Source organism: Rhagoletis zephyria, unplaced genomic scaffold, assembly GCF_001687245.7.
Source record: "Rhagoletis zephyria isolate East Lansing unplaced genomic scaffold, Rhagoletis_zephyria_1.1 Rzeph_scaffold_00024, whole genome shotgun sequence".
Lineage (NCBI taxonomy): Eukaryota > Metazoa > Arthropoda > Insecta > Diptera > Tephritidae > Rhagoletis > Rhagoletis zephyria.
In genome coordinates, this window is record NW_016157108.1 from 107,982 (window position 1) to 130,943 (window position 22,962).

Here is a 22,962-nt window from a genome sequence, read left to right on the forward strand (position 1 = left end):
ACATGTATATCTTTTTCTTGTTAGTCCGACTTTCCTCAACATATGTACGTTTCAATTTCTTTGTCGTAGTAACTGTCAGGTTTCCTATATCGACTCTGGTTGAGATTGCATTCCGATTACGAATACAGTTTTTTTTTCAGCCGAGTATCTTTCAAAGCATTGGAATTAACTAAATTAATTAAGTAAATAAGTATTTACTTACATTTTTCATTTTAAAATCGCTCAAATTGTAAATTTTTAAATTTAACGAACTTGTTTATTCAAATTATCGTCGACAAGAAATTCAACCATGTGCCACAATTATATGTTTTTCCTAACTGCAAATTCTTGCTGACAAATTTTTTTTCCAGCTTGAATTAGCAATTTCTATCCAAGAACTAGTCTTTCTACTTCCGATTTATTTAAATAAAACATGTGAAATTTTTAGGTGAAACAGTTTAGCCGTTTTTTTTGCTAATTTAGCCGGTTGGTCCAAAAAGTTCTGGCAACACTGCATGCAAACAAAACGAAATAGAAAACATGTTGTCTATGTGTGCGTGTCAGTCCACCGTCAATCCGCGATTTGCGCGGACTGAAATGAGCGAGGTAAACTCGAACTCTCATCCCCCTCTTATCCACACAAAACCGGTTTTAGGCGGACTGAGTAGGGATGGGTAAATTCGATATTCGAAGCTTCGAGATTCGAATTTTAATCGATCTTTAGCTCTAAAATGACGAATTTTTGAAATCGAACTTCGTGGTGCAGAAATTCGGATAAAATCAAATTTTTCTAGAAAAAATCGAATTTCGTCTTCTTCTTTCCTCTTCTGACAAAATTTGGCATCTCTGTGTGTGGCACCATATTTGCATTAGGGNTTAAGGTAAGGGAAAAATAGATATTTTCAAGCACTGAAAGCCGTGAAATTAATTAAATTCCAAAAACCGAAGGCCAACTTGGATTAAAAGAACCAACACTGAAATGCGTCAAAATGAAAATACAAGAGCACAAATTTCTATGTAAAGCAAAACTCTCTGGGAAGACAATAGGTTTGTTCGTCGAAAATCCAGAGATAATTATCACTCGAAATATCAGATAGTAAGAAAAAATGCTGCTGTGGTGTAGTGGTAAGCAGTGAGCGCTTTCACTCATCAGCACCTGGGTTCAAGACCTGGCCAAAGCAACATCGCAAAAAATATAGAAAAGGGTTTTTTCTTAACAGCGGTCGTCCCTCGGCAGGCAATGGCGAGTGTATTTCTGCCATGAAAAACAGCTTCTCATAAAAATACAATCGCCGTTCGGAGTCAGCGTAAAACTGTAGGTCCCTCCGCTTTGTGTGACAACATCAAGGCGCACACCACAAGTCGGAGGAGAAGCTCGGCCAAACACTAACATATGTGTAAGCGCCAATCTATTTGTATTATTAAGAAAAAATGCTCCCAAATTATCTCAAGTAGAGAAACGTGCAAAGTTCTGGCCGAACGCAAATTTGCAGGAATTTTGTATTCAAAAATAAGAAACTTGCATAGAATTTTAAAATTCTTTCAGAGGGGCTAAAATAGGATCTACATGTATATCTTTTTCTTGTTAGTCCGACTTTCCTCAACATATGTACGTTTCAATTTCTTTGTCGTAGTAACTGTCAGGTTTCCTATATCGACTCTGGTTGAGATTGCATTCCGATTACGAATACAGTTTTTTTTTCAGCCGAGTATCTTTCAAAGCATTGGAATTAACTAAATTAATTAAGTAAATAAGTATTTACTTACATTTTTCATTTTAAAATCGCTCAAATTGTAAATTTTTAAATTTAACGAACTTGTTTATTCAAATTATCGTCGACAAGAAATTCAACCATGTGCCACAATTATATGTTTTTCCTAACTGCAAATTCTTGCTGACAAATTTTTTTTCCAGCTTGAATTAGCAATTTCTATCCAAGAACTAGTCTTTCTACTTCCGATTTATTTAAATAAAACATGTGAAATTTTTAGGTGAAACAGTTTAGCCGTTTTTTTTGCTAATTTAGCCGGTTGGTCCAAAAAGTTCTGGCAACACTGCATGCAAACAAAACGAAATAGAAAACATGTTGTCTATGTGTGCGTGTCAGTCCACCGTCAATCCGCGATTTGCGCGGACTGAAATGAGCGAGGTAAACTCGAACTCTCATCCCCCTCTTATCCACACAAAACCGGTTTTAGGCGGACTGAGTAGGGATGGGTAAATTCGATATTCGAAGCTTCGAGATTCGAATTTTAATCGATCTTTAGCTCTAAAATGACGAATTTTTGAAATCGAACTTCGTGGTGCAGAAATTCGGATAAAATCAAATTTTTCTAGAAAAAATCGAATTTCGTCTTCTTCTTTCCTCTTCTGACAAAATTTGGCATCTCTGTGTGTGGCACCATATTTGCATTAGGGCTGCAAGTCTATAAAATACATCGAAGTTTTTTCGATCTGAGGCAACAAAATATCGATGTATCCTGTATAAAAATCGATATTTTTGATGCAGCGAATGAATTAAAACTATACAAGAAAATGGAATAATTGGAACTTCGATAAATGTGGTGACGTGCAATAATGTTAATGACATTAATATTCACTTTTCAATTGTGTATTAATGTCAGCGGCATTAATTCGATTGACATTAATGCACGTCACCCTAAATGTACGTATTAACTCACAGTGAAATGTATTTATAGTTACACATCCCAGCTATACAAATAAATTCATAAAAAATAAATAATATTTCAGATGCTTTATGATCTTAAAACTTTATTTAATGTCTGGTTTTCATTATGTCGAAATAACTGACATCAAAAACTGCTTTAAATAGCAGCTGTTCACTTGGTGTCAAATAATTATAACAACTGACCAAATGTAGATATCGCAGTGCATGTCAAAGGCTGTCGTAAAATTTTTTGTGGCAGGTGATTGACATTCCATTTTCCAACACTGATGTCAAATGTGAAGTGAAATATTTTGCATGAGTCAAAATTACCGGCCGTTTAGCTATGGACAAACCAAAAATGTGACTGGGTAGAACTCTACATGCCCTATTTTCTATTTTGTTAATTGTTTACTTAAAGATCTCGCTTTAAAACGCAAAATCATACGTTGTCATTAAATGTAAGACTTTTTTAATAAACATACGTATGATTGCATATGTATGTAACGTGAAGTATGCAACAATTTCTTTGTTTTTTTTTAAAGCAAGAAAAATAAATGAAATCATGTTATACGCCCCAAAAAATTAGTTTCAATATGCTACATTTGCCAAATTTTTGGATTTTTTTAGATATTTTTTTGAAAAAAAAATTGTATTTTTTTTGGTTGTGAAGCAAAAAAGAGCGATATGGATAGTTAATCATATTAATATAAGTTCATCTGAATCACTTTTCGATTTGAGTTGTCATTCTTACAAACAAACTTTTAAATTTTCAGAATTTTTTTTTTGAAAATTCGAAAAAATTCGAAGTAAATCGAATTTGCACCACCAAATTTCGAATCGAATAATCGAATGGTTGGGCAATGTTCGAAATTCGGAAAAAATCGAATTTCAACCCCCCACTACCCATCCCTAGAACTGAGCAGTCCAGTGTGCGGAGGCCCAATGAAAACATCTGACGCGTTTGCGATGGCGAATACCTGATTTAACGATGGCTGTATGAGCTTTACAACGATATAGACATAGTGTAGCGAACTAAAATTCAGCGGCCATGTCGTTCAAATGGACAGAAACGCTCCTGCTCTGAAAGTATTCAACGTGGACCGCGATGCTGATAACAGAGGAAGAGGAAGGCCTCCTCTGTGTTGGAGATGGACTTGGCTTCACTTGGCATTTCCTATTGGCGTCAGTTAGCACAGAAGAGAAATGACTGGCGTGCTGTTTTGGATTCGGCCAAAATCGGTTAGGCGGTTACAGCGCCAATAAAGAAAAAGAAGGTTGTGTATTAGTGCTGGAAAAACATCGATGTTTACGCACATCGATGTTTCGATGTTTTTGGGCTAGCAACATCGATGTATCGATACATCGACCTTTTTAAATGGCGAATTTTTTAAATGGTGGCTGAATTCATTAACGCAGATATGCAAACCATCAGTCTCTTTAATTTTACAACCATACAAGATAAATGAGTTCAATTTGGAGTTTGATTTAAAAGAGAGTGATATTTTGCATTATTGTGTTTATAAATATAGCCATTTACATATATTGCTGAAAATTTATTAAAAGTCTTGCAAATTTCAATTTGTCGATTTCTTAATAATTCATATTAAGATTTCAGTAAAATAGAATTCGAATTATTGGAGTCTACGTTCAAAAACACATTTATATCCATACATGTACATAAGATGAAAGATTTTCATTGAAAACACACACATAAACAGTCCTACAAAGAAGCTTGCGACTTAAAGATTTAAAGTTGTGGCAACACCAATAACCTAAAGAATTAATAATTTGTATTTAATAAGCTTTATTTATCTATTATCTATCGAAGTATCTTCCAGCACGCTGGCAAATAAAAATTCGTTCCGACCAAACTATATCGAAATACACGCATTTTTTCATTGATAAATACAGAAATGTTTATTACATAAGTTATTGTTAAAAATTTTCGTCCACGAGGAGCAGAAATTGTTTAAATTGTTCATAAAAAAATTATTGAAAAGCAAAAAAAAAAATATTTTTGTAACGCAAATAATTTTGTTGTATAGTTTAATGTTTTTTTTAGTCTGCACCCATAACATTGTTTCATTCGGACAATTACTTTCAAAGAAAAATAAAAATTTCCAAAACACTACACTACACTACAGTACACAATGTACTTTTCGACTACAAAACTCGGTGCTGCCTGAATATCACTGAAAAATATTAATCTTGGTAAACTCGGGGCCCACTTGAGGAAGTCTTATGGTCTGATTATGCATACTTCGCATAACTTCGCACAACTTCGCATAAACTTCAAACTGTAATTTTATGTACTTTGTACCTAATTTGTATGTTTTCCATTACCCAGAAATTAGCAGAACTTTTAAAAACTTAGCGATCTGATGAGTTTAGATTATGCTTCACATTTTCTTAAGTTACATTTTTATTGCACTGGTACAAATGGTTGTGTGAAGTTATGCGAAGTATGCATAATCAGACCCTTACCCATATGTTAAGATTTTTGAAGTGAAACTACCTTCTAAAAATTATTGTTACCTTGTTTATACCAATGTAAGAACCGCATTTACAATAAACCGATTTGACTCAACACATTTTTCTTTCAAAAGTTTATAGCGCCCTCGCTGAAACCGTATTCAAAAGTAAACAAAATTCGTTGTTTTCTTTGGATATTTCTTTAATAATTAATTTGCGCGGATGACCGAAATGGAAGCGAACAATAATTCAAATTTATTATAATAACTAGCTGGCCTCGTATGCGCGAGGCTTTGCCACGCGCTGAATGTGTACATAAGTAAGTACATATACGCGGCAAGTGGCAACCCTATTAAAAAATAAAGCCTTATTGCACACCTAATGGCCAAGCCGTTTCATTTGACATCTTATGTTTTTAAGGCAACGAACGGTGTGGATCTTAAACATTTTTTTAGACAGGCGGCAACTATATTAAAAAAAATAAAACCGTATTGCACACCTGGAGGCCAAGTCCTCTCTTTTAACAACTCACTATTTAGTCCAACGAACAGCCCAATTCTTGATAGTTTTTCGTACAGGTGGCAACCCTCTTCGAAAATATAAAACCTTATTGCGCAAATCTGATGTAATTAATAAAAAATGCATTCACGTATTATATGTAAGGTTGCAATTTTTTAATAGGTGGCAACCCCTCTAAAAAAAAATTAAAGCATTGCACATCTGAGGATCATATCCTTTCGCTTGTTTTTTTTTTTTAATTGAATGAACTGTGAAAATCTGATGTATATAATTAATAAAAATGTGGTTATTTTTAAATAGGTGGCAACCCCACTAAAAAATAATTAATGCATTTTGCACATCCGGAGACCATATGCTTTCACTTGGTATCTAATTTTTTAGTCCGACGAACGGTGAAGATCTTATAACTCAACGCAAGGATCTTATAAGTTTTTAGACAGATGGCAACCCTATAGAAAGGCTAAGCACTAAATATAATACTTCTATCGATACAGAATATACAAAACAAAATCTCATCCAAATCCCTTCAGTAGCTTTCGAAATTAGCGTGGTAAAAAAATCTTGGCTTTGCTTTATACTACGTATAAGAATAAGATAGTAATTTTAAATAGGTGGCAACCCTACTCAAAAAAATTAAAGTTATTGTACACGCAAAGGCCATGCTCTTCCATTTGGTATCTAATTTTTTTATCCAGAGAACGGTGAAGATCTTATAGTTTTTTAACAGGTGGCAGCCCTACCCAGGAAAATAATATATTATTACACATCCAGAGGCTAAGTCTTTTCAATTGACAGTGACGGTGCAGAACTGACGCCTACGCTTATTAGCATTGAATATAGTGATTGTCTTAACAGGTGGCAACCCCATTTAAATTCTAAATTAAAAAAATATATTAGAGAAAATCTCGTCAAAATCCGTTCAGTAGTTCCTTTATACTATGTATAGACAATTCCAATTTAAAACGGGCTGTATGAAGAAAATCAGCTTTTTTCACTTCGCGTCAAATGAGTGATGTATTTATACCTGTTTTTTAACAGATACACAGTGCTTCCCTTCCATATGAAATGTGGGCAAAAATATAATTATGGACGGATTTAACTGAAAAATCGCTTCTTAGTAAAATTGAGAATGCTCAATTCAGAGACTGGCCTGTAGATGTGCAATAAAGTTTTATTTTTTTGAAAAGGGTTGCCACCTGTTACAAATTTTATTAACATTATTAAAGTTGAATTAACTGAGAATGTAAATGAGATAGTACAATATGGGTATCAATTGAAATGGTTTTGAATGATTTAGTTTTAAACGACACGTAGAAGGTTTGCCACATGTTAAAAAAATTAAATTCACTTTAATTAAGGAAATAGGGTAACTGAAATATGTATATCAATATGGGTATCAGAAAAAACAAACAATTAGGCATATTAAGAAAGAAATAACTGAAGACTAAAACATTCCTTAGTTAATTTACGAGTCCAGTAATTTAAAATGAATGTAATCAGAACAAATCATTGATTGGCAATGTATGTATTTGTAATAAAATAACAAATACATGTCGTAAACCTTGGGTTTGACACAATTATTATTTCAGTTTAACTAAATTCGACTTTACAAACAGGTGGCAATCCTCTTCGTAATATTTGCAAACTAAAACCTCTGATGGCATTGACAAAAAATGAAAAAATGATTTTATGCATTAGCAAAAAACGCACTACTTAAAAATGTGCAAAAAATTAGCAGGTTTTTTATTTCTTTTTTCGAAAGCTAAAAACTCATACAATTTAATAAAATAATAAAAAATAACATATTTTCAAATATATTTTTTATTCATTCCATTAAAATTTACCGTTTTTTGAAATTTTGATAAAAAAATTGTTTTTCTGGAATACCGCAGGGACACCTTGGGTTTAATTTTATTCCAAATTTTTTAATCTTGTAGCTCTCTACTATCTATTTAGAAATAAAAAAAGTCAAACCAACATTTTATTTTTATTTACATTTTATTGTTTTGGTGAAGAGCTTACGCATGGCTATGCTCTTATTAACATTCTTAGTATAAAATTTGTCGACTTTAGTGGCTTCCTGGTGGCATGTAATTCATTTTATAGGGAAATTTCTATTTAATTATTTTTAGTGGATAAATTACCTTTCCAAAAATACCAAACGCGTTCACATTGTAGACAAAGAATTTTAGATTTTTGCCCACTTAGGCGGCACTGTGCGATGTGAGAAGTAAAACACCGATTTGAAAACAAAATCGAGTCAATACACCTTTGCATTTCTGAGCGTATTGAAATTTGGTTTATGCCTCCATTTTGAATCACAGCGAACTAGGTCAAAGCGTTTTATGTGTCGGTATAAACAAGGATGTATCATGAATATCACTATGCGTACACAAAAAGAAAAAATTTAAATTTTCAGAGCCCATTGAAATTAACTGTACATAAATATTTGGGAAATAATTTTTTAACTATGCGATGCAGAATTCATCATCATTCATATCATTCCGTACTAAAATCTCAATTGTATCTAGAAATTTATTTTTAGAACTGATCTCGAAAAATTACATATATACATACATATTTCACTCATGTTCAACGCTTCGAGTGTTATATCATAATAAAGATACAAGGCGTGCGTGAGAACGGTCGTTTGTAGATGTCTCACTTATCAATTCCGTTCTATGAATATTTCGCTCAACGCCCCGTGTTTCGTAGTCCCCCGATCTACCTCAACTGAAATTTTAAATTTTTAACTGAGTTCCCTTAATCATTTTTATTGCTTTCGAGCACCATATAGTACGAACAATCGCGACCAGTAGCATCACAAATCAAAAACTTGCTAAAGGCAAGTCGACAAATAACACGGAAAAGCTATATAAAATTGTTACTAATATGTACATGCATACAGCGGTAGCACGTAATCGTTGTAGTACGAATATATCATATTATACACAATACATATTTTCATATGTATGCATATAATCAATGGCTAAGTTTATTTGCCTACCTACATATATATATATATACAGGGTGTCCGGTGGCAGAATTAGGAATTAAAAGCTAAATTAAAAATGAATTACTAATGATATACGTTTATTTCAATAACTATTACAAAGAAGACAAGTGCGGATTTTGTTTTTTTTTTAATTATTCCTCTAAAAATGTTGACCGTTACGTTGGATACACTCTTCAAATCTGGCCTCCGTACTCCGAGCCACTCGCTGCAGAAGTGATGTTGGGATACAATTAACCTCACGAACGATATTTTTTAGTGCTGAGATGGTCGCTGGGTTTTTTTCGTAGACTTTACTTTTGAGGTATGCCCACCGAAAAAATCCATAGGGGTAAGATCGTCGAAGGGGTCGTCGAAGGGGTCGTCGCAGGGGAAAACGTCGAATATTGTACCGTGGACAAAATCTACGACGAGCAGTTGCACACTAATCATTGACCTTGAAATACGCTTCGATTGCGAACGCATGATGCTTACCCGTCCACTGAGACATCGTTATTAAATAACTCGCACGAATGACGAAGCTTACGCTATCCCCACCCCGCCGATACGCTCAGCGGTTAGGGAGAAACTGTAAATCTAAAACCCAATTCTGCCACCGGACACCCTTTAATATTAATACATACATATACATATCACAAAGATTTGTATTTATGACTTTCAATAAAAGTCTGATTTTGAACATGCAAGAAGCGTATAACGATTTGCAAATTTTAATCGTAGTGCTTACATTTAAACAAACATACAAAAATATTAATAATATTTTGGCGCTTACACTTACAATTTCTGGTGTTCTTCTTGGTGTTGATACACAAAATGGAGGGACCTACACTTTTCCGCCGCCTCCGAATGGCATGCGGATTTTATAAGAAGCTTTTTCATATTAGTTCGCAATTATTTTGCCAGTACAAAATGAACGCTTCTCTTGCATCAAAATGAACGCTCGCTCTCTTTCTTTTGTGTGTTGGATATTTTTTTTTGTCGTTATCGAACGCCATCCAGTAAAAATTTGGAAAAACTATTACCAATTTTTGACTTGTCGAACGCAACTAATTTTAGGCAGCAAAAATTATCCATCACGAAAACATATGGTTGCAATTTTTGTAGACAAACAAAATTGCATTTTTCGAGTTTAGGTATATATATGCTTTTTGGCTGCCTGCTATGTGACTTTATGATAGTGCCAACTAGTTTTTACTTCTAGAAATGTTCCTGGCGAATATTGAACGTTCACTTTCCTTTTTTCTTCCATGGAGGCAAAATGAATTTCAGTTTGTTTACAAATTGAAAAATGGGATGTAATCATCATTTTGACAGGGAGAATGTAAACTCGTAGGCTTTCGGCAGCGCTTAGAAAAAATAACACTCATCAGTCCGGCTACGCTGACCACAGTATTTTTTACAAAAAGATCCATATTTCAAACCGAAGTTATTCATAAATTTACATCTGAAAATTTGAAATCTTTATTTTAAACTAACGCTTAATTGTTTGACCACACGTGTGTGTGTAAAATTTGTTGCTTTGGGTTAAGCGTTTGGACACAATAACACAAAATTATTGTACAAGTAACCTAGCCGTACCCAACAAAATACCTTTTGCTTGTTCAAATTTCGATTCTAAGGGCGTGTGTGAATCGGTAACAAAGATCTATGGGGAAAGCTATTGAATAATATTTTTACTATGGTGAGACAATTTTGCCAACCTGCTGTGTGAAATGAAATATTTTTTGACAGCAGTAAATTTTTGATAACCGCAGATTTATGCGGAATAAAATATTAAAAATTGAAGTGAAATTAATATTTTAAGAAAACATCTACCATCGTTGATTGCAATTCATCAGCTTAAGCTTTTATTTAACGAAAAATTACACACATCAACAATCTATGCGATTGTAAAAATTTTTCATGCATTTGTCAAAAATTTCACTAGCCTCATGAGCTAGTGAAATTTTATTGACCTCATAGTTTTCAAAAATTTACTCGCCGCGAACTTTGTTATCGATTCACACACGCTCTAAGGGCGTGTGTGAATCGGTAACAAAGTTCTATGGGGAAAGCTGTTGAATAATACTTTTACTATGGTGAGACAGTTTTGCCAATCTGCTGTGTGAAATGAAATATTTTTTGACAGCAGTAAATTTTTGATAACCGCAGATTTATGCTGAATAAAATATTACAAATTGAAGTGAAATTAATATTTTAAGAAAACATCTACCATCGTTGATTGCAATTCATCAATTTAAGCTTTTATTTAACGAAAAATTACACACATCAACAATCTTAGCAATTGTCAAAATTTTCTATGCATTTGTCAAAAATTTCACTAGCCTCATGAGCTACTGAAATTTTATTCACCTCATAGTTGTCAAAAATTTACTCGACGCGAACTTTGTTGCCGATTCACACACGCTCTGTGAACAAAATGTTTTTAAATAAACAAAAAATGAATACTTAACAAGATTTGGAGGATTTTAGATATTGGATACGGTAGCACGAAATGTCACAATCTACTTAATTGTCAGGTTGTTAATATGACGACGAAAAGGTGGCAATGGAACTATCTTCTTTTTTGTATCATGGTAAAGGTACTGGCACAATGCGGGCTTGCTTTGCTTTCAAAACTGTCAAAAATTGTATGAAATATTCTAAAACGAACATATGAAGGCCGAACAATGGCTGCTTTGCTTCACTTGCTTTAAGTGCTTCAAAGTTCTAACTAGGCAGGTATTTTATTCGAAAGCGTTTTCTAGGCTTTTGTCTAAATGAATTCAAACAAACTGCTGCAGACTTTTTTAAACAGTAATGGTGTTTTCTTTCCACCGAAAAATATTGCCTTCTTAGTAGGTACCCTCTACGCACAACTACTAGGAAAAGCCAATGAGAAGGCGAAATTTTTTTAGAAACGAAAACGCCGTAAGTAATTCGAAATTCGCTAGCCTAGAGTGAAAAGTGACTAAGTCCATTTTTTGCAGGAGAGGAAGAAAGCTTCTTGTACCCATTCGCAAAACTTTGAATATGTACAGCATTTTGCGTGTTTAAAGCCACGCAAACTATATTCGAAACAGAAGGATTCGATCTGTATTAAAAACTTTCGTATTATTTTGGCCTTACCGGGTTTTCAGTGCCTCTTTTGGACTTACAGGCTAACCAATTTATTGTCAAAAATTTCTCATGCGCATGCAACTTGTATGGGATCAACCGAAATTGAACGGCGTGCGTATGAAGCTAACTCAATTTCCAATTTTTGTTCTGCGTGACATTTTTATTTGACGTTTCGCTCAATGAAATCAAATGCAATCGCACGCAAGCCAATTTCGGGTGACGCAAAAAAACAAATTCGACGGCATGCGTACCAAAACGCAAGCCGCGAATATTAGGTTAGCCTGTTAGCAAATTTTCCTTTCATTATAAATGAGAAAAATTGAACAAGTACTTTTATCTTTTTCGGATCGAAAATAAGAGTTTGCATTAAAAGTTAACTAAGCAATTTTTTTAATCTAAGCTAGCGATATATGTATATGAATGATCGCTAATTTATGAGCTAACTAGCAATGCCCGCTTGCTTCGCGGCGCCTGATAAGATATTTTGCGTTGGCCAATACAAAAATAGCGTTTAAAAGCAAAAGTGGTCTGTAAAGTAAACATTTTTAGTTTAAATTGAAACCACTAAAGAGCAGAATCCTCCTCACACATAGGCCAAGAATAGTAGCGCTGTGATACCATATGGAATACTAGTCCCTTTCGATGTCATAAGTTTTACCAATGCTCTTATTTTCACCTGTGAGATCTCTGCCAAGCGTGCGTAATATCCTTCTATGATCTTGTAACTTCAGCATTGGCCCGATGTACCATGTAAGCCAATAGAAGTCCTTATAAGGAAACTCAAGAGCACAGATGAGCGTTTTCAGTTATAGGACGGCCAAGAATCCTCGCTGTCCCACAGGATAAAAAGTTTTCCCGTACATTGGCTAAATTAATCGTGTGATCTCTTGAATATCGTTCAAATGAAGCAATTGATATTCGCCACTTTTACAATTAGTCTTAATATTTATGAACTGGTTTCATTGAGTCTTGCTCCTGTAAAAACGGCCGCCCCGAGCAATTTCGTCAATCGGAGGTAGATGCAAGATCGCATTTAGGGTGTATGAGGACTTCAAACAAGGGTGCGCTTACACAACGTTGCGGTCTTTATATGCATACTTAAACGCATGCCAAAGCAGACAGAACCCCGTGTGGGTTTCATATATTTCGGCTGCAGCGCCATCCATAAGGTCCTTTTTCTGCAAAACTATTGCTTGTCATGAAATAAATATGCACAATAAATTTCAATTAGATTTTTATTCAAAACACGGATGTTCTAAATACCTAAACTCCAGCGGGTCCATTTTCAAGAAACGAATTTTTCATCATACAGGTAGCTTACGTATTGAATTTCAACGAAATCGGTTCATAAATACTAAAATATGGATAACTCGACCCCAGCGCCACCTACCGAGTTTTCTAGTAGCCTATAATAGGACCATATATGCAAGGTACAACCTCTGAATTTTTGACTGGAATCTATCCAGTGGTTTTTGAGTACTTAACTCGAACGAACAACGAAAACGGCTATTATTGTATATATACATATATAAGATATAAGATGTAAATACATACATATGTACATATGAATGCACAGTACGCTAAATTTTTTCGTCTTATCAGATCTGTACCGTTCGTTCTATTTTACAAAATGCGGTATCAAATTAAAAAGCTTGGCCAGTGGGCGTGCAATAACTTCTTATTTTTTCAAAAATGTTGCTACCTGATAAAAAAAATTAAGTTCAAACTATTAAATCAATTATTACACTATGAGTATCGATCGAAATGGTTTTGAAAAGGCTTTATTTCTTTATTATATGTAGGAGGGTTGCCACCTGTTTCAAAAAGCAAGTTCAACTTAAATAAAGGCCGAAAATTTAAATGTATATCCTGAAATCGATGTCAGGCGAAAGAGGTTGTGCTTTGAAAATATTTTGAAGAACCTTGAACCTTGTTACAAAGTTAGATTCAATATAAGCAATAGGTTCAATAAATTACTTCAATCCGAATGTATGTATATACATACATCATTTTAAAGGTTTATAAATTCTCTTTTTAAGACATGGGCGGTTTTAAGGTTAAATTGGTGGTGACATACCATTACGCCATAGTCATAACCAGGGTTGTTGCGAATATTCGCATTCGCATCCGCAACTGCGGAGCTTTCGCATTAATTTTAACATTCGCATTCGCTTTCTCATTCGCAATAATCAATGCGGAGCTTTTGCGAATGCGAATGTTGTGCAAGTGCACCGACAAAACGTATATATGGCAAATAAAAAGGACAAATTCTAGCCCATATTTTTGCCTGTGGTCGTGGGAGTATTTGTGTAACAAAACTGGTCAAATGCCATATTTATCAACTTTGATAAAAATGTCTTTAAACATATTATTTCTTAAGCTATATAGCCGAGCTATCAATGGACAGTCATACAAGATCCATCTTTTACTTGACCTTTGACGTACGTCAAAGAGAACATAGGCTTTTTAACAATTTTTTTTATGTGCCTGCATTGCTTTCTTTCTTTATTATGATTTTTTTTTGACAATCTTAAAAAATCCTACTAGGCACAAAAGAAGAAAGTGTGCACTGTAATTCTTAACCAAATTTTCGTGATTTGCCTTTGATGTTACATATATTCGTTTCAATAATTTCAAATGGGGCTCTTTGGGAAATTTATTTTTAGCAAAAATTTTAAAAACAGTACCTTTGTTTACTTGTCGGGCAATATTTTTTTCATAGGGATATACATTGGATCCTTGGCTAAAAAACTTCTGTGGTAAAATTGTTCCTTCTTTCCAGCAGAAATGATAAATGTCTGGCTATAAAGAGAATCGATGCTCAAATAATTAAAAACCTATAGGTCTGACCTTTAATAAGATAAAAATTACATAGCTATCTGAGATTCAAATGCTTATAAAAAACAGGGTTTTTTTTTTTTTAAGTAACAATATACCGATCCGATTCGGCTGGCAGCCACGACTTTGATAACAGAATTTTGTTCAAAATTTTCATTCCTGGAAAATACGAATTTATTTTCCATATCCACCTATTTAGCGCGCTATAAGCATAAATTTTTCAAACCAGTCGCAGAAGGAACTATTAAAAATAACAGAAACTAAAATCGAAAAACACTCNTAAAAAGGACAAATTCTAGCCCATATTTTTGCCTGTGGTCGTGGGAGTATTTGTGTAACAAAACTGGTCAAATGCCATATTTATCAACTTTGATAAAAATGTCTTTAAACATATTATTTCTTAAGCTATATAGCCGAGCTATCAATGGACAGTCATACAAGATCCATCTTTTACTTGACCTTTGACGTACGTCAAAGAGAACATAGGCTTTTTAACAATTTTTTTTATGTGCCTGCATTGCTTTCTTTCTTTATTATGATTTTTTTTTGACAATCTTAAAAAATCCTACTAGGCACAAAAGAAGAAAGTGTGCACTGTAATTCTTAACCAAATTTTCGTGATTTGCCTTTGATGTTACATATATTCGTTTCAATAATTTCAAATGGGGCTCTTTGGGAAATTTATTTTTAGCAAAAATTTTAAAAACAGTACCTTTGTTTACTTGTCGGGCAATATTTTTTTCATAGGGATATACATTGGATCCTTGGCTAAAAAACTTCTGTGGTAAAATTGTTCCTTCTTTCCAGCAGAAATGATAAATGTCTGGCTATAAAGAGAATCGATGCTCAAATAATTAAAAACCTATAGGTCTGACCTTTAATAAGATAAAAATTACATAGCTATCTGAGATTCAAATGCTTATAAAAAACAGGGTTTTTTTTTTTTAAGTAACAATATACCGATCCGATTCGGCTGGCAGCCACGACTTTGATAACAGAATTTTGTTCAAAATTTTCATTCCTGGAAAATACGAATTTATTTTCCATATCCACCTATTTAGCGCGCTATAAGCATAAATTTTTCAAACCAGTCGCAGAAGGAACTATTAAAAATAACAGAAACTAAAATCGAAAAACACTCATGAAGTTACAGATTCCCCAAATTCTGAAACAGCCAATGGAATGAGAATGAATAATTCTTTTTGAAGGGCTTTAGAAAACCTGACACATCTGGTTTGGCTTGTAAGCGCTGTTTAAACAATGATCTCTGCATTATGCTAGATTGTAATTGTTTCTTAAAAATACTTGACATCCGCATTCGCATCCGCGGATGTCAAAAATTCCACATTCGCAACATCCCTAGTCATAGCCATTACCCCAACCGTAACCACATTATCCATCATGATTATAGGTATCATAACCATAAAGGGCTGATTTCTCGTAGTCAACAATGCCGGTGTTGCTAGACGCGGAACAAGATTCGGAAAATGTGTAATACCGTAGGATATTTGCGCAGAACTTCTTTCACTATTACTAAATTCTTAAAACTCAACACCAGATCATAATCAAATATGTACATCAAATTAAAGGTACTAACAATAATATAAATTCTTTCTCATTAATTACGAAATTTTGTTAAAAATGTCATTTTATGAAAAATATACAATTTTTTGTTCGTTTTTTAGTATTTTTGGATTAAATATTTAAAAAAGCATATAAGTTATGTACTTCAGCTGAAATATAAATTAATTGGGTTTAGGTTGTCATCATAAGTTTTTGAATCGGTTATGTAGTTCATACGGGGTTAATATTTAAAAGAGTCAAAACATTTTAATTTAACCTCATATATCTTCTTTATATTTTTGCACCAAATAATTTTGGTACAGTTAAAATCAACGTGAGAAGTTCTATCAAGTCACATGGCTTTTGCATAGCTAAATGGTTCATATTCTACACTTTTGTCAAAACGTTGGCTGTGAACAATAGTATATTTTTTAACGTCTGGCAACACGTTCTTACTCGCACTTCAGATATCAGCTGACCATGGTTATAGTGGAAAACCAAAATTCAATTGGTCCCTATGGCTATGGTTATTGCTATGGCTTTATGGTGTGGCGCCACTAATCGAATACAGTGTTGGCAGTAAGGTTGCTTGGAACCAAGGATGCATTGCAACGTTAATTTTAGCGTTTACCAAAAAAAGCAATCGTTTCTGTTGAAACGATTCAGTTTTTTATCGTTTAGGTAATTATCAAAATAATTCTATTTTGGTTTTTAACGAAAAGAAATTCAATCGTTAATGCTAAAGCTGTAGCATGCATTTAGGTGCTAGGTGTTAATAGTGAACGGGCAATGGCATACAACAACTTTTCGTAGATTTATTTTGTTAAAGATTGATGATTTATTTCGTTTCAACGTTAACTATTGAGTTTTGTTTCCTTTATTTTGATAAGTTATTTTTCAGGGTTCGTATTTGCACACACATGCTCTGCTCACACACACGCCAGAAACACATTCAACTTGCACTCACTGCTCATACACATGTGTGTGCATAAGTGGAAAACAAACTCTACTCACAGAAAAGTGTGTGCTGTTTGTTATTAAGCACATGCACATGTGTGTGAGCCGATTTTTGTACAAATTTCAGCCCATGCACATGCACATAATATATTCTTAAAAGAATTTGTTTATTAAACGTTATTTTTTGAAAGACAATTCAATAAAAAGTGAGATGTTGTTTGTTTTTTATATGACAGAAAACATATTAAAAAATTATTTTAAGATTTGAGTTAGAATTCGAAGTGTATAAGTTTCTCTACGCATAGCGCACACATGTGCGTGTGCTTTACATTAATAAAAAGAAAGTACACACATGTGCCCGTGCTGTTTACCAAACGGCACACACATGTGATGTGAGCAAATTTTTAATTTTTTATATGCACAGCACACGTGTGTGAGCTTAAAATGTTAGGATGTGCTGCACATGTGTGTGCAAATACGAACCCTGTTATTTTTGCGCATCAACAAAACGAAATCGATTCATATAGTTTGTTGAGCATCTCTGCTTGGAACAGCTGTTTTATATGGTTATGGTTATGTCACCACTAATTTAACCTTTAATTGGATGAAAAGTAGTTAGGCTGTTAATAGATAAGTGCATCAAGTACGAATATAACTGCTGTTACATATAAATAAAAAATGGAGGGTTCAGGAACTATACGGAACCTGTTTACATGTTGTCCTCGACCATACCTACAACTTACACTAGGTTTTGTTATGGGTGTATTTCTTGACTTTTTTGTAGCACGAACTAGTTCAGTAGTAGCAGGGGACTAGTTCGGGCATAGTTGGGGAGTAGTTTCGGCCCAGTTGGGGCTTAGTTTTGGACAAATTCAGGACTATATATATAATATATTCCCAAACTACTCCCCAACATTTCCCAAACTGTTCCCCAAGTAAGCCCGAAATGGTCACTAACTAATTCCGAAATGGTCCTGAATAAGCCCCGTCCTTTAAAACTTAAACAATTTTTTCGCACTCATAATTATTATGACAAGACTTTTATAGGATAGGTCGTAAAATAAGTCTTTGAAGACTTAAAAATATTCATCATTTATTATATAAGTCTTAAAATAATAGTTATCGATGACTTAAACAAATTTTCTCACACATAATTATTATCAAAGTCTTTTATAATTCTTACGAAAATTTGGATGAATTTTTAAAGCTCCACTATGAAATAATTATTATTCCGGGTCTCTGGGACAAATACAATTAATGGCTGAGAATCTAGCCAAATTTCCTGCAGAGTATTTTTAATATGACATTGTGTGTAGATATGTTTTCTGGTAATTTAATCGAGTCAAATTCCCCGCAGGGTATATTTACAGCATACCCGCGATGCAGCGAAACAGAGGTGGCGCCTTCCGCGGACCGCTAATCCTCCCTTTCTCGATTTGACAGCATCCACCCTTTCGCTGACGTAACATTATTATTTTTGAGCACTTGTGATGAATACTAAATATTCATATTGTACCTATTTGCCGAAAAGTTGTACCTAAAAGTAGATACACGTACCTAAACAGAAAACATGTACTTTTATGTGCATATATTTTTGTCACTCTGTGGACTAAATCTTCCATCTGTACCGTAACAACTTTTGGACTTACATGAAACTATATTTTACTACGTTCCAAATGTACCTAAAATAATGTCATTGTACCGAATGTACGTTCAAATTTAGGAAGCTGAAGAGTAGGTACAATCCTACCTAGTTTTACATCACTATTTCGCACCACTGGTTCGCTTCTTCCTCTTCTTCTTCCTCTTCTTCTTCAAAATTATTCTTTACACTCTCCTTCTCAAAATAATGTGACGTCACACCCAGTTGCTCTCAGCTCGATTGGCGCAATCTTGTATTCTATCATTCTTGCAGCATACCAATTTGCCAAACGACGTCGTTTCCCACTCGTTCTGGTGAACAATTTGTCCGCTGGCGACGTTCGAATTTCATATCCGATTAAGAATGTCCGCGATTTAGCTTTCCCTGATTCCATATACATATACACATTTGATGTTGCCTTTTTTAAAATATTTGCCTTTTTTTGGCTTTTCTACCTTTAATTGTAAAGGGCAAGGAAAAGCCCTTATTCCTGATAATATGAAAGTTTTAGCGTTCCATATTTAAATTGGGCTCACTTGTATCAACTCACGTCGAGCGCACGTTTAGTACATTCAAGGCTTTTCTTCGCGAAAAGCGAATGAAAATGCTGCCAGAAAACTTCAAAATTCGTCTAGTGGTTCAATGTTACTACAAGTACAAATTGTTCATATAATGAAACTAGTTCATAGATTTTCTCTTTTTACTTGTAAAATAAGCATTTCTAAAATAAATGTATTTTTTGATTATTATTCGGTTTTGTGATTTCTAGTGCCTTTTTTTGCCTATTTCACCCAACTTCACCAAACCGACATCGTAACGACTTCGATTCGATGAGAAAAAACGAAGTCGGAACGATTTTGCATTCGAATTCACCCAAACGACTACACCAGACCGACGTCGTAACGACGTCGATTCGAACTCGCCCCCGTTCTGTGGCAAATTGGGATTGCATGTAGATATGTTTTCTGGTAATTTAATGCATATGTATTTGTACTGATTCATGTAGTTGGGCATGTGTGTACATGTGTTTGTGGCTGATGTTGGTGCACTCGAAGCGATCTGAAAGATTGATTTCCGCATTCAATAGGCGACTGTGTGTTTTATAATTTAATTTTCAACAATAACTTCAGCTTTTTAAAAGCTTTCATTTAACTTGCTCTGTATGTATGTATGTTTGTATCTTGCAATCAATTTTTGACCAACTTCCCAATAAGCTAGAGAATTTAGTCTTCACAGTTGGCTCATAACCCGATGACAATGCAGTACGAAAGGTGAGTACATAAATTCGATAGGTGACGCAGGAGCCGAGATATTTGAAAAACCCGTATTTATAGTCCGATCATATTTGGAAGGTATATTAACTACATGAAATGGAATAACTCCACTAAAAACGTTGCTGTTAGGTGGTGCAAGAGTCGATATATTTGGTAAACCGATTTCGTTCATATTAAGAAAGCTTGCTTTAAAAATATTTGTTTTTACTGTTAACTTATTTAATCTAACATGTAAGTATGCATGTACATATATTTATATATATGTATGTACATACAAAGTACATCAAAAATTATGCTTGCACCTACAATTCTTACAATAGAATCCTCAGTTTAACGCTTACCTGATTATGACTCGAGAATTTGCGCGTTACTTTATAAAACAATCAAAATTATTTGTAAGATCAGAAATAAATATATTGGTTGGCAACATAGCGATTTATTCCAGTTTATTTTAATTTAGTTTAATTTGATAAATTTTATTTTAATCACATTAAACTTATTTTATTTTATATTAATTTTATTTTGTTTTATACACACATTTTGGTTTTTTGCGCATTTTCAATACGTATACATTTTTCAAAAATATGCTCAGAGCGTGACTTTAGAGATATAAAATAATCCCTGATAAACATTTTTATTGTTTTACGTTCGCGGTTTTCTGATTTTTTTCCAGTAACGGGTGAAAACAATGCCCACACACAAATAGCACACACACTTGTATGTACATACATATGTAGAATAAAAATTTTATAGCATACACATATGCTGTATTCAATTCAATTCATTTTAAAACTTTACGCTTAAAATTTTCACTTTCGAAACTTTGAATCGCGCCCGTCCGTCGATCGTCAAATCGCGTCTCCAACTGAGCTTTAGTTGGGGTAAGTTGCGATCTGATGGCGCCGAACGCCGACATTAACTATGGACATACATATCTACATACATGTGTACTAGTATGGATGTCGGCTTGTTTTGAATTACCTCCCTTTCTGCTGCAGAGATTCGCTGGCTAAAACGCATAAAGCCAGGCATACGTATGAATATGTACATATGTATGTACATTAGACTGCATCATCAAAAAAAGTTGCGTTTTTTCCGCCGGGATTACAAAATTTTGTTATATTTTAGATTTCCACCAAAATATTTCAGATAAATATTAAGATTTACGTGAGCTGAACCGATTTGAAAATACCTCCAAAAATATGAGCTTTTTATGAGTAAAAACATGATACAAAAAAGAAGGTCACTTTTTCGTCGCCATATTAACAACCTGACAATTAAGTAGATTGTGAAATTTCGTGCTACCATACCCAATATCTAAATTCCTCCACATTTTTTTATTATTTTTTTGTTTGTTTATTAACATTGTGTTCTTATACTATGTCTCCATTGAGAGATTTATCCATTAATATTTAATAAATCCAGTTGCTAAATCACAACCGTCTCCATTACCACAACGAGATATGTTTGACGTTCACATTTTTAAATATTTGACGTTTGCTTATGTATGATTTTATAAATACAGTTGCGGACATTGATATACAGACAGATAAAAGGAAGGTACCAAGCGGAATTTCATTATATGAATTCTGAATATTATTGGCTTTTAATTCGTGGTAAATATGTATGTGTAATATATAGTTTGGAATGTGTAAAGAATGGTACCATATTCCGAATAATTTTCCCGAATTTAAGAAAAATTATCAAAACGGTAAAAACATTTGCGGGAAGAAAAATTTGTGTAGAACTCTCTTATTCATAGGAGGGAACCGAAAATCCAATCGTGGGCCTTTGGCATATCATGAATAGGTACGAACTGAGTTCTAGAGGATGTTCGGTGCAATGTTATCGAAGCAGAACCATTACCGAAATTTATACATTTTTTGTCGCAGCGCGTAAATGACTTATAGAAAGCGGAGAAGACTCTGCTTGATATTAATATAAAACGTTTCTTCTAAATTTTTAGTTTTTAAAATAACATTTTCTTAATTTATTACAACCAAAGTTTTGGAAATATGTATTACTAATTTTCCTCCCAAACTAACAAAATATAAAAATCCCTAAAAATACGAAAATTCATGTTTTTATGATAGGCNTTGATATTAATATAAAACGTTTCTTCTAAATTTTTAGTTTTTAAAATAACATTTTCTTAATTTATTACAACCAAAGTTTTGGAAATATGTATTACTAATTTTCCTCCCAAACTAACAAAAATATAAAAANGGAGATTTAACTTAAATCTACTGCCTTTCGAGATTTAATTTTATATGGTAAATCTCAAAAGATTTAACGTCAAATCTCGTCAGAGGGCTAAATCTTCATTAAATCTCACAATGGAGACATAGTATTAGAATTGAAATTTGAACAAGCAAAAGGTATTTTACTTGTACAATAATATTGGGTTATTGGGCCGTATGCAAAAGAACTGAGCAATTGCTTTTTCTTAAAATATATCTTTCACTTAAATTTATTTNATTGAAATTTGAACAAGCAAAAGGTATTTTACTTGTACAATAATATTGGGTTATTGGGCCGTATGCAAAAGAACTGAGCAATTGCTTTTTCTTAAAATATATCTTTCACTTAAATTTATTTGAACAAATTGAGTACAAGGTATGAAATTTTAAGAAAAAGCATTTGCTTAGGTGTGTCCAAACGCTGAACCCAAAGCAAAAAATTTTAGCACACACGTGTGGTCAAACAATTAAACGTTAGTTTAAAATAAAGATTTCAAATTTTTAGATACAAATTTATGAATAAATTCGGTTTAAAATATGGACCTTTTTGTAAAAAATACTGTGGTCAGCGTAGCCGGAGTTGGACTTACATTTTCTTTGTCAAAATGCTAATTTTATTCAATTTTTCAATGAATTTCCCTTCCGTCTCCGCTCCCCACCTCAAAGCCGTTGCATAAATAACCGAACATTTCCCCTT

The 22,962-nt window shown here is 33.6% G+C and overlaps 1 protein-coding gene across 7 annotated transcripts in view; it reads right to left on the reverse strand.

Annotated features, from left to right (window-relative positions):
* The window catches only part of LOC108362728 (embryonic polarity protein dorsal-like), a 117,777-nt gene that overhangs the window by 89,183 nt on the left and 5,632 nt on the right, over positions 1 to 22,962 (reverse strand). For 2 of the 7 annotated variants that reach the window (XM_017615876.1, XM_017615844.1), the window contains exon 1: positions 20,367 to 20,497. The exons of 1 other annotated variant lie outside the window; for it this stretch is intronic. The gene's annotated coding sequence lies outside the window, so the exon portion shown is untranslated. Of the gene's footprint in view, positions 1 to 20,366; positions 20,498 to 20,562; positions 20,896 to 22,962 lie in introns of those variants that run through there. 4 more of the 7 variants (XM_017615856.1, XR_001847512.1, XM_017615863.1 and 1 more) reach the window with 4 other exon arrangements.